Source organism: Pteropus alecto, unplaced genomic scaffold, assembly GCF_000325575.1.
Source record: "Pteropus alecto unplaced genomic scaffold, ASM32557v1 scaffold72, whole genome shotgun sequence".
In the NCBI taxonomy this organism is placed as follows: Eukaryota; Metazoa; Chordata; class Mammalia; order Chiroptera; family Pteropodidae; genus Pteropus; species Pteropus alecto.
In genome coordinates, this window is record NW_006436811.1 from 8,151,076 (window position 1) to 8,163,015 (window position 11,940).

Sequence of the window (11,940 nt, forward strand, 5' to 3'; positions counted from 1 at the left end):
GGCAAAGCCAGGGAGAATAGCACGGGGACACTATGGAAATGGTATACACTGTGTCTGATCACATTCCAGTGCTTAAGACTCAGTCTCATAGTAAAAGTTTAACTGTAAAAAAAAAGGCGAGGAATGCATTCTATAGGAGGAAATGGATTTGGAGAACAGATGGCCAGTCTTTTCCAAAACAGATGATTTTTTTTTTTTCATTGCTTACTGTATCTTAGTTTGTGTGCTTAGCTTTTTTAGTGAGATTTCCTCAACCGTGGTTCATTCCAACACCCCTTCACCAGGAGAGGTCATTGTGTCCAGTTCTGGGTGTCACAGGAGGATCATCAGTAAAGAAAAAGTTGGAATGAGGAGGCCTTTTCCTGAGCACGCCTCTGCAAAGTGTGAAGTTAAACAGACATTTAATAAAGCCACAGTAACTATTGTGAATTACATTGCTTGAGGAAGGAGTGGGCAGAAGGAGGAAAGTGTGTATAAGAAACCCCTAAAAATGTGGTTTTGGTTAAATGCTCAGTTTGCAGTGGATGAATCAGTGATTTTAATAAAATGACCTGTAGGGGGAGAATGAACATCCAGGAAGTTGTACCTGGGCTATGAACTGGACTCAGCACATTCTACTTCAAAGCCCACGGCCAGAGGTGCCTTTTGGCAGCTAGTTTTGTTGTAGGTAAAGGACCAAATTGCCACTTTAAGTGTAGATGAAATAGTTCATAATGTTAGCATTTTGTATCCTGCTTACAACTTAACAAGAGTTACTTTTAGAAGTGGCTGATTTTGTCTCAGACTTTCTGCGATTTAATTCCACTTTGCAACTAAGTTATAAAATTGCAAAATGGGAAAATAGACTCAGTTCACATTACCTGGACAAAAGGGGAGAAAAAGCCTAACCCTATTATATGTGTTATAACATCTGGAAAATCATGTAGAATTTCACTGAGTATCTTTTATGATATCAAATAGAAAGGAGAATACAGATGTTGAAAAATTTATTTTCTTTTGTAATTTGTATAATGAGAAACACCTTTATGTTCTAGATATTCAAGTTGGATGTTGTATTCAATCAGAATGCATGCTAAACTTTTAAAGAGAACTAGATCTCATGACTGCAGTATATTTCTCTCCTGTTTTTATGAGACTTGGAAAAACCTGATGTACCTACAAGTCTCGTTAATTTGAGTGTCACCTATATTATGAAGAAAACATGCCTTTATGCTGTGAGTTGCTCTATTGTCATTAACATTGAGGTACTCTTTAAGGGGAAATATGTATTTTGGAAATTATGGGAAGTTGAAGGAATTGTAGTGTCAGCTATTTGAAAAGTTCACTGTTTAAAAGGGAACTGAGAGATAAAAATACATAAGATAGTAATATATATATCATTAAACTATCAACTAATAATTATCCTTGAATAAAGTTATAAAAAGTTCTAAAGGAATTTCATGACCGAGTGCAAAGAAGAGAAAAGATTTAAGAAATAGTGAACGATTTACAAGAAAGGAATTTTCAAAGTCAGTAGAAACCAGGATGAGCCTAGTTAACGGGTTAAAAAAGAAAAAAGATGTTCTACAGAGGAATGAGAAGCATTGCTCTAGGTAGGAAGAGTCTCTTAGGGTGAGGGAACCTTGAACAAAAGCTTTTCATAGGCTCCTAGGTAAACCTGGGCCGGCCTTCAGTGCGGGCGGGAGCAAGTACAGGGAAGGGTCCTCACATAAGATGAACTGTGAGGAAATAGAGAAGTTTAACAGATTATGCCAGGGGGAGTGATATAACTAAAATGAACCCCGAGGAAAGGAAGGAAACTGGAAATTATGACACACATTAGAGAGTTAGACTGATGACCCCCCTGTACAGCACTAAGAGGATTATTATGTTGCTTTACATTCATAAGCACATTGGAGTTAAAATTTAGTGATGATCTCATAACAAACAAACAAATAAACATACTCCCCTAACATGGTGTAATGGTTTTGGTGTCGGCCAGAATTAAGTTTGACTCTTGCCCTGTTCATTACTTGATGTGTAGTTTGGAGCAAATTACCTTAGTTTTACTGAGCCTCGGTTTTTCATCTCTATAATGGGGACAATAAAATTTTCTTTGTAGAGTTATTGACAGTGTCAACTGAGAAAATTAAGTAAATAACCTAGTACAGTGTTTGTCATATAAGAAAAGTCTTGATAAATGGTAGCACATTCTTTTCATTAAAATGGTAGTGACTGCCCAGGGATAGAGTAACTGAATAGATTTAATGCAGGAGTTAGTCTCTGTGTAGTGGTGCCTTTCTGAGTTCTGTATCATGCATATAATTTGAATAATAAAATACACTCTGAGAAATAATTTCATCTCTTAGGTACCCTTACCCTTTATGGGGAGAAAATATCTGAGAATAAATGTATAAATAAATAGCCTAACTACTCCTCTAGATTTTAGAGCTGGAGAATATGCCAGAGGGAGAACCTAATTAAAGTCACTGGAGCCTTAACAATCAATCAGTTATAGACATAGAAGGGAGCAGGGGAAGAAAAAGAGGTATGGAAGAGAAAGGAGGGCAGCTTCTAAGAGTGATGAGTGAACTCCAAGGTCATGGTTCAGTGGGCTGTGGAGCAGCTTGTAATTTCTACTTCTATTTCTTAAAAGAGCAATAGTTTTACAACGTCTCCCTTCTACTCCTGTAGTTGAGAATTAATGCCGTAATAAATTGTTTCAACCAAGTCATGATAATTAAAACAACTTACCTCTTATTGTTTATAAAATGCCTCCAGAACTATTCTCTCATTTGATTCCTGTAGCAACTAGATAATATGTAGAATTGGTATCTTCATAATTATAAAATTATTATTTATGGAGAAAAAGGCAGACAAGAATGTTTAAAAACAGCAATGCTGTAATGTCCTGAATGTTTAGCATATCTTTGTTTATTTATATTGTATATAAGAACTATCAAATCCAATTTACAGTTCTTGAAATAGTACTGATGCTCTTTTCTATTTTAAAAAATACTTCAGAGCCTATTTCTCCTTTGCCTTAACCTCACTTAGTTAAAAAAGGATTAAGAGTTAAGTACAATTTTTGAAAGCCATTCAACAGCTGAACTAGAATTCACTCCAACTTCTTGACTGCCATCTTATATTCGTCCTAGCAAGCCTTTTCCCTATGTTTGTTATAAAATATGATACTCAGCATGCTTTGGTCTGAGACCTAACTGAGATATATAGTGAAGGTAGAAAGGTACAAAGTAAGTGAAAAATAATAAAGGTATGGCTTATATTAGGGGTGGGTAAAGAAGAAGAGATGTGCTCCCCACCTACCATGGGTTCACATAAATCAGTTCTCCCATAAAGCTTTTTTCAGGATATTAAGAGATATACTACTTAAAAAAAGAGAGAGAGAAATATCGAAACTGTAATTAAAAAAACCAAACAACATGTTACAACTTTGGGAAACTTGTTTAACTTTTGGGGCCTCATTTCCCTAACCTTAAAATAATGATAATTATAGTATGTATTAAAATAGATGATTATAGTGTTTACCACCCAGGGTTATAGTGACGATTCAATAAAGGTTACGTGACAAACATCTAAAATAGTAGCTCAAAGTAAGAGTTCGATCATTCTTGCCTCTTCTATTTCTTCTTATGTTTACTATCATTATTTATCATTCTTTAATAAAAGCTACAATTAGGCACGATAAGCCTGACCATTTGCTGCCTAATAATCCAAGTACTAGCATATTCCATTGGATTTATCATTTCCTGTCAGCCATCCTCTCTTACAGGATTGGCTTCTTCTAAAAGAACAAAACAATAATAAAACATTCAGGAGTCATTTCTTAGGCTTTTTTTTATCAAAAGAAGCCAAGACTTTCATAAACTGTTTAGATAGACATCCTGTGAAATTTTTAGGAATTTCATTTTAAGATTATTATAAATTGACATGTTCATCATCATTTTAATTCAATAATTGAAGATAAGATACTAATCAACTATATAACCCTCTTGTTACTATAACTGACAACTATGTTTATGTTTAGTTTTTTCACGTTCATGCTAAGAACTAAAATAAATGCTATTTTTATTTAATGCTACAAGCACAGGGTGATTTTATAAGCGCTCTTTTTGTTAGGTTGTTTTCCACCATTGAACTGTTTGTTTGGCTTTTTAAGAAGAGTAAAGGAATGCCTTTTGAAATTTTAATTGGAGATTCCAAATTCAAATTTATAATGCTAGCAAGCAAGTAATTTCCAAATATTATATGAAGACAGTTCTAAGTACTATGTACACAGCATAGTGACTGATTATAGCAATTGTAAATTTAGGGGTCATTTGGTGAAAGCTGGAATGAGAAATCCATTTAGTGGTTGCAGGTCACTAATTGATACTTTGTAGAAAACTTACTTCCAGAGAAGAACTTAGAGTACAAAGAAATGTCCTATTGCAAACACCATTCAAACTGTCCATTAATTAAGTACTTGGGAAGCTTTGCTAAGGTGGACAAGACTCAAGGCCATTATTTTGATCACAAGAGCAGCACTGACTTGAAAGTGTTAATTTACTTTCCTAACATGTTCAAAAGCTAGCTGGATGACTAAACCTGAATTATATTTTATCTCTTAGATAGAGAACAAGAGGGGAAAGCTGATTTAGACAAAGCATTTTTATGGAGCCTGTGTAATACTATATTTAAAGGAAAACTACCTAAGATAGCATCTGGCAGTGTTAGGGTCTAAAGAATATCAAATACAGGTATTCCTTGCTATTCAAAAGTTTGTGTTACACCACTTGGCTCTTGATGAAAGATATATATTAGTAACTATTTTTGCTAACCAAAAGAAAGCCAAGAGGGTTTTCATTTTTATGAAAAAAAGGCAAAAAGTGAAAATAAGCTTAAGTGTTTTTCTGTGTCGTGCTGTTGTATAGGCAGCACAAACCCTGAGCAGCAAGAGCGGCAACATCAAGGTCCTTCCCTGGGACATACACTCAGCATTTCAGCATCAAGCTGCCATAGTTTCAGACTGTATCCGTGAGCATCTGTGCTTTAACTCAATTTATTTGTGCCTCTGCCAGCAAGCAGTGTCCTAAGATATCAAAAAAGCCTAAGAAAGCATAAGGGTGTTACGCTTAGTTTAAAACTGGACACAATTAAGTGTCTCAATCATGGCGAATAATATAAACACATTGTACGTGTTTTGAACTTGCCTGTGTCCACCATTCATACTACTAATGTGCTGAGAAAAAGAATTTTGAAAACTATAGAAGTTACAATTGGTTCTCCTCGTAGCAAAGTAGTATCTTTTAATTGGCATCCAGTAATGGATAAATGAAAAGTCTATTTCTTGAGTGGATTGATGGGTGTAACAAAGCATGTGTTCCATTAAATTATACTTAAGGAGAAATCAGTCTTTTTGGTAAGTGAAACTCCACTGTACATACATTATTTCTACTTTATACAGGCTGTGTATTTATCATAGAATTCTTGCTTTTACTATATATTAGTGTTATTTTAGCTTTTGTGTGTTATTTGTTATAATTTGGTAGGTTATTTTTTTTTCCACATAAGTAAATGGTAATTGTTTCTTTGCTTTACCTTTTTTCAGCTTATGCAGGTTTTCATAGGAAGGCTCTGCTTCTGGATATGGGGAAACCTGTAATGTCATCACTGAACTATTATCAGCCACACCCTGAGGCTTTTCTTGTCCTTTTCATATGTACATTTTCTGTAACTTTTGGCCCAGTTAACTACCTCCTCTCACTCAGTGCTTTCTGTTTTGGGATATTTCTCATAGCTCACTCTTGCGTTCCTCTGGTTCAGGTAGGTCCTCATTGTCTGACTGATTCTTCTGGGTCCTTATCCTCTTATCTCTGCCACCCCTCACCCTCACCACTCCACGCACATCCTAAAGGTTTGATTTTACAGATATTTCCTAATCTTTTCTTTTCTCTGCTTGTACTTTAACTGTTATGAGCTGAATGTTTGCATCCCCACCCCTAATTCATGTGATGAAGCCCTAATCCCAATGCGATGGTATCTGGTGGTGGGGCCATTGGGAGACAGTTAGGTTTAGATGAGATCATGAAGGTGGGACACCCATGCGGGAATTAATGCCTTTATAAGAAAGGAAGACAGATCTCTCTCCACTCCAAGAGAGAGCGGTGCACACAAAGACATGGTGGGCATCTGCAGGCCAGGAAGAGGGCCCTAACCAAGCCCTGAATCTGCTGGCACCTTGATATTTAATGTCTGTTGTTTAAGCCAGCCAATCTATTATATTTTCTTAGAGCAGCCCAAAGTGACTAAGACAGGAAATAAATTTTATTTATTTCCACCTTCAATATTCAATTTGATGGGGTGACTCTCCAGTAAAAACCACCATTTAGACTCCAGTTCCTGGTGAGCCATATTGGTACTTTAGAGTCAACAGCCCTAAACATATCCTATAAGTCTTACTTCTCCACCTTGTTCCCTAAATTGATTACTGGAATCATTATGCTCTCTCTAATCCAGGTTCCAAAGTCTGGATGCTGCTGTAACTTTTATTCCTTTTACTCATTACCCTTTACTTCTACCCCATCAAATCAGTTAGTACATGCTGTTGATTATGCAGGGAACTGATAATATGCAATGAACTTTATATTCTACATAGTTCTACTATTACTTTCAAACTCACAACTTATTCTGGTGATGGTCGTGAGCCTGGGAGGGTGTCAGGAGTACTTAAAATTGTTAATTTAAGGTACATAATCTCTTCCTGTTTAAAGCAGTTCCTATAAATTCAGAACAGTCTCTTTTGCAAAAACGATCAATCTTTCCAGGTTTCATTCTCTTTCTCTTTCATAAGAAGTAGTCTTGGTGTAATAGACCTAGTCTTTAAGAATATTGTAAAAATTCTTTTTCATTGGTTAAAGGCTCGACATTCCTTTTTATTTCTCTTTTACTTCTACTATTACGATCCTCGTAATTCCTAAATCATATGTCTGCCTCTGGCTGAATAAAGGGAAAGTCATGTAAATGCAAACTTAAGAAAGCATGTTAATATATCTCATAAAATAAGCCTGTTAAAATGATATGCCTATGATGCCCCTGGAAGGCAATTCTTCCTTTTCATCCTTACTACTCTTCTGTTGAACTTCTGTAAAATTCTTCTAACCAGTTACTGTGATTCCATTCTCTCCCCTGAAATTTATGTTTCACATTCATACCTGAAGAATAGTCACATTCTGTCACTACCCTGTTCATATATGTTTTGGAGCCTGAGTATTGTCCACACAGCAGACCTAGGCTTCTCCACATCAAAGCCAAGCCTTTCATAACCAGGCCTTATATTATCGTGGCCTGAGAAAAGCACCTGATTTTATACTTTCAGTAATAGAGTGTTCACTATTTCACAGATGTGCGATCTATATTCCTTACCCTGAGCATACTGGTATTGCTGCCCAGAATGAGTCTGCATTCCTATATCTACCTAGGGAAATTCTATATATTCATAAATGCTCTGCTCAAATGTCACTTTCTCCATGGAGTATTCCAGATTCCCTTCTCATAAACTAATTCTTCCCTCTTCTATCCTGCCCATGTTACTTTCTCTAGATCTCTATTGTGCTTTTTCACATTATACACTGTATTACAATTAGTAGTATACATATATCTTCCTCTTTAAGTTTTGATGTTTAAGTTCCTTGAGGGTAGGAGTCAAGGTATATTTATATTTTTTATCACACAGAATACCTAGAAATATCAGGTCCTCAATGACTGTGAGCTGATTTGAACAATAAAAATGTTAGAGATAATAAAAGTTAAATAGTTGCATTTTATTATCCCTAATACATCGAATCTATACTCTGGAGACTACATTGCTGGCACACTTTGTATTCCTTAAATTATACTTTCAATTCTAAGGAGGTTCTCAGATAAATAGAAAAATATTCATTTTTTTTGTTATGGAATAAATATAATACTTTTATCAGTGAGATTAATAATGTCATTTCAGATTTCAAAGAAGTAATTTTAGAAATCTTGCCAATATCAATCATGCTTTCTTTTTTGTCATTGAGCGTAGAAATTAGGTTCTTGCTAAAAAAGCTGAAAGCAAATAACTTTTCCTTCCAGATAGATTTTAGAAATAAAACAAAATTCACATAGCCAGACAAAACATACTGCTGGAAGAAGTTGATGAAATCCTGGAGAGGTTATTTCATTTTGGAGTTCAAGTGGCAAATCAGTTATTGTATTATGTGAATCCTAAATTGGCATTTGGCAGCAAACAAGAATCTTTTGCAGGAAATAATATGCTTTATTTTCCTAAGTGCCAGTTACCTCTGGGATTCAGCCTGAAGTCTCTACTTTTATCTTGCTCCATGAGCAAACCCCTCCCCCTTTCTTGTTCCAGGGCATGATAATGAAGCTATTCATTATGCCTTAAGGAAGCTCAGACTAGTAACACAAGCTATCATTAGTTTCCCCATTTCAGGATTGTCCCCAATACAGTCTATAATCACCTGTGTTGTAGTTGAACCAGGTAAAGTAGAAATAATGGCTACTATAAACCTGAAAATTATGATGCTCTTTGAGAAGACACATAAAGCACCTGCCTATTTTATTAACTTATTTTTCAAAGACTCCCTTTAGATGTTCAGTGACTTTCCTAAGAGTGATTTGCTTTCAACAAAAAATTAAATAAATAAAATGTCCAACCCTTCTGGTTGCAAAGATAGGCTTTTTCACTGTAAATCAATGAGTTGTTGTCTTGTTTGCTCTGCCACAAGAAAGATGGACACAGCACAGAACCAATGGTGCTGCTTCCTTGCCTCATTTGTCTTGTGGATCTGTTGCCCGTGCAGCCCATCCTTAACCATTTCAGCTCCCTTTTGCTGCCATTGTTACAGGGGCTCTGATTACAGCTACTTTAAAATATAGAATAAAGTTATTTTTTTCTTATTTTTCAGAATGTCAGATGCAAAAGATTGGATTATTATAGTTCTGTTTATGGCACTCTACCATTATTTGCCTGTGCCAAACTCTTTTCTTGTAATTATTTTAGTTACATTTTAATTAATTAATTTCCTTTTGGCACCATTCCTCTCACTCACCTCTTCCCCATCCCTAGAGACAACAACGGACAACCATTCTAACATGTTGGTCACAAAGCTTTCTGTCTTCATGTGCTCTTGTAAAACATGCATTGTTATTTTGTGTGCATGAAATTTAAATTTCATAGATGATATTGCAGCGAAGATCTCATTTTTATTTTTTCACTTAGAATTACCTTTTGAGATCTTGCCATGTTGTGTGTACATTCACTTATTGCATCTACTGCTGTTTTGTATTCTACTGGTGGCATCTAGGTCTCACTAAAGAGTACTTTAATTGACTCCAATTCCCTGTCAACACAAGATATATTGCAATACTCATGCTATAAGATTTTCTTCTGCATGAGAACATAGGATAAATTCCTTAGTATGAGATTGCCAGATCATAAGGTTATATATATATATATACACACACACATACCTTATATATATATATATACACCTTATATATGTGTGTGTGTATATATACATATATACACACACACACATATAATTATTATTGTCTACTTTTTCCTGGTAGAGGGTTTATATTAAAGAATACTTAGTATCTGTTTAGTATATATTCCTTATTTGACAACAGTTTGTTAAGGAGAATAGATTTGCAAACTCGCTACTTTTAAAATATATTAAAAAAATATGCCATGGAGCACACATATACACATATATAATTTATTAATAATTTAATTTTAATTGATCAAAAATTCTGTACATTTTTATTGAGTTAATTATCTGATATTTTGTAGTTTATGTGCCAAACTATTTTTTGTTGCAATTGTGAATAATGTACTTTCAAATCTATTTTTCTTTCTGATTTTATTTATTTAGGTCCTCTCCTTTTTTTTTTCTTGATGAATCTGGTTAAGGGTTTATCAATTTTGTTTTTCCTTTCAAAGAACCAATTTATGGTTTCACTGATCTTTTATATTGTTTTTCCAGACTCTATTTCATTTATTTTCCTTTTGATATTTATTATTTCCTTTTTTCTACTCACTTTGAATTTCGTCTGCTGTTCTTTTTCTATTTCTTTTAAGTGTAAGATTAGATTGTTTATTTGAGATTTTTCTTGTTTCTTGTGGTAGGCCTATATTGCTATGAATTTCCCTCTTAGGACTGCTTTCACTGTGTTCCGGAGAGTATGAGTCATTGTGTTTTCATTTTCATTTGTCTCTTTTGATTTCTTCCTTGATCTCACTGTTAACTTACTTATTGTTTAGTAGCATATTATTTAGCCTCCATATGTTTATGTATTTTCCAATTTTTTACTTGTAGTGGTTTTCTAGTTTCATAATATTGTGGTCAGAGAAGATGCTTGTTATAATTTCAGTTTTCTTAAATTTGTTGAGACTTGTTTTGTGGCCTAACATGTGGACTATTCTGGAAAATGTTCCATGTGCACTTGAAAAGAATGCATATTCTGCTGCTTTGGGGTGAAACGCTCTGAAAATATCAATTAAATCCATCTGGTCTAGTGTGTCATTTAAGGCTGCTGTTTCCTTGTTGATTTTCTGTCTGGAAGGTCTGTCCATTGGTGTCAGTGGGGTGTTAAAGTCTTCTACTATAAATGTATTACTGTCGGTCAATAATTGCTTTATATATGTAGATTCTCCTGTATATGTTTACTAGGCTTATGTCTTCTAGTAGTGATCCCTTTATCATTATTTAATGCCCTTCTTTTTTTTTTTATTATAGCCTTTGTTTAAAACTCTATTTTGTCTGGTATAAGTATTGCTACCATGGCTTTTTTTTCACTTCCATTTGCGTGAAATATCTTTTTTCATCCCTTTACTTTCTGTCTGTGTGTGTCATTTGATCTAAAGTGAGTCTCTTGTAGACAGCATATGCATAGGTCTTGTTTTCTTACCCATTCAGTTACCCTATGTCTTTAGTTGGAGCATTTAATTCATTTACGTTTATGGCGATTATTGATAGGTACATAGTTATTGCCTTTTTATTATTCTTATTTATGAGTTGTTTTCCTCTCTATTCTTCTTTTTACAGAAGTTCCATTAACATTTCTTGTAATACTGGCTTGTTGGTGATGAATTCCTTTAGCTTTTTCCTGTCTGGGAAGCTTTTTATCTCACCTTTCACTTTGATAGCCTTGCTGGGTAGAGTATTTTTGGTTATAGGTTCTTGTCTTTAAATATTTCTTACCAGATCTGCAAAGTTTCTGTTGAAAATCATCTGACTTTTTATGGGAGTACCATTGTAAGTAACTAGTTGTATTTCTCACTGCTTTTAAGATTCTCTCTTTATCTTTAACCTTCGGCATTTTAATTATAACGTGTCTCAGTGTGTGTCTGTTTGGGTTCTTCTTGTTTGGGACTCTTTGTGCTTCCTGGACTTGTATGTTAGGGAAACCTAACCTTTGCCAGTTAGGGAAATTTTCTGTTATCATTTCTTCAGATAGGTTCTTAATTCCTTGTTCTCTCGCTTCTCCTTCTGGTACCTCTCTGAGGCTAATATTCGTATGCTTGATGTTGTCCCAGAGGTCGCTTAAACTTTCCTCATTTAAAAAAAAATATGGAATGCTTTACAAATTTGTGTGTCATCCTTGCACAGTGGCTGTGCTAATTTTCTCTGTCATTCCAATTTTAGTATATGTGACGAAACGAACACTTAAGACTGTTTTCTAGATTATTTCTGGTACAGAGAACCATTATTGGTTTTGTTAATCTTGTATTCAGTTACTTTGCTGAGCTTTTATTACTTCTAATAGCTTGTTGATTTTTTTTTTTTCATTTAAAAGTAATGACAGTTTCACCAGCTTATGTCATTCCTTATTTCTCACTTATTTTGTTTTTCTTTTAGTGCTGGCAGACTCCCCAATACTATGTTAAAGAATAGTGCTGAAAGAGAT

General features: G+C 34.6%; 1 non-coding gene across 1 annotated transcript; it reads right to left on the bottom strand.

Annotated features, from left to right (window-relative positions):
- Positions 1-11,597: 11,597 nt before the first annotated feature.
- LOC112481525 lies at positions 11,598-11,699 on the bottom strand. Its single transcript, XR_003046905.1, has one exon. It is a non-coding gene; the product is annotated as a U6 spliceosomal RNA (small nuclear RNA).
- Between the last annotated feature and the right edge of the window lie 241 nt (positions 11,700-11,940).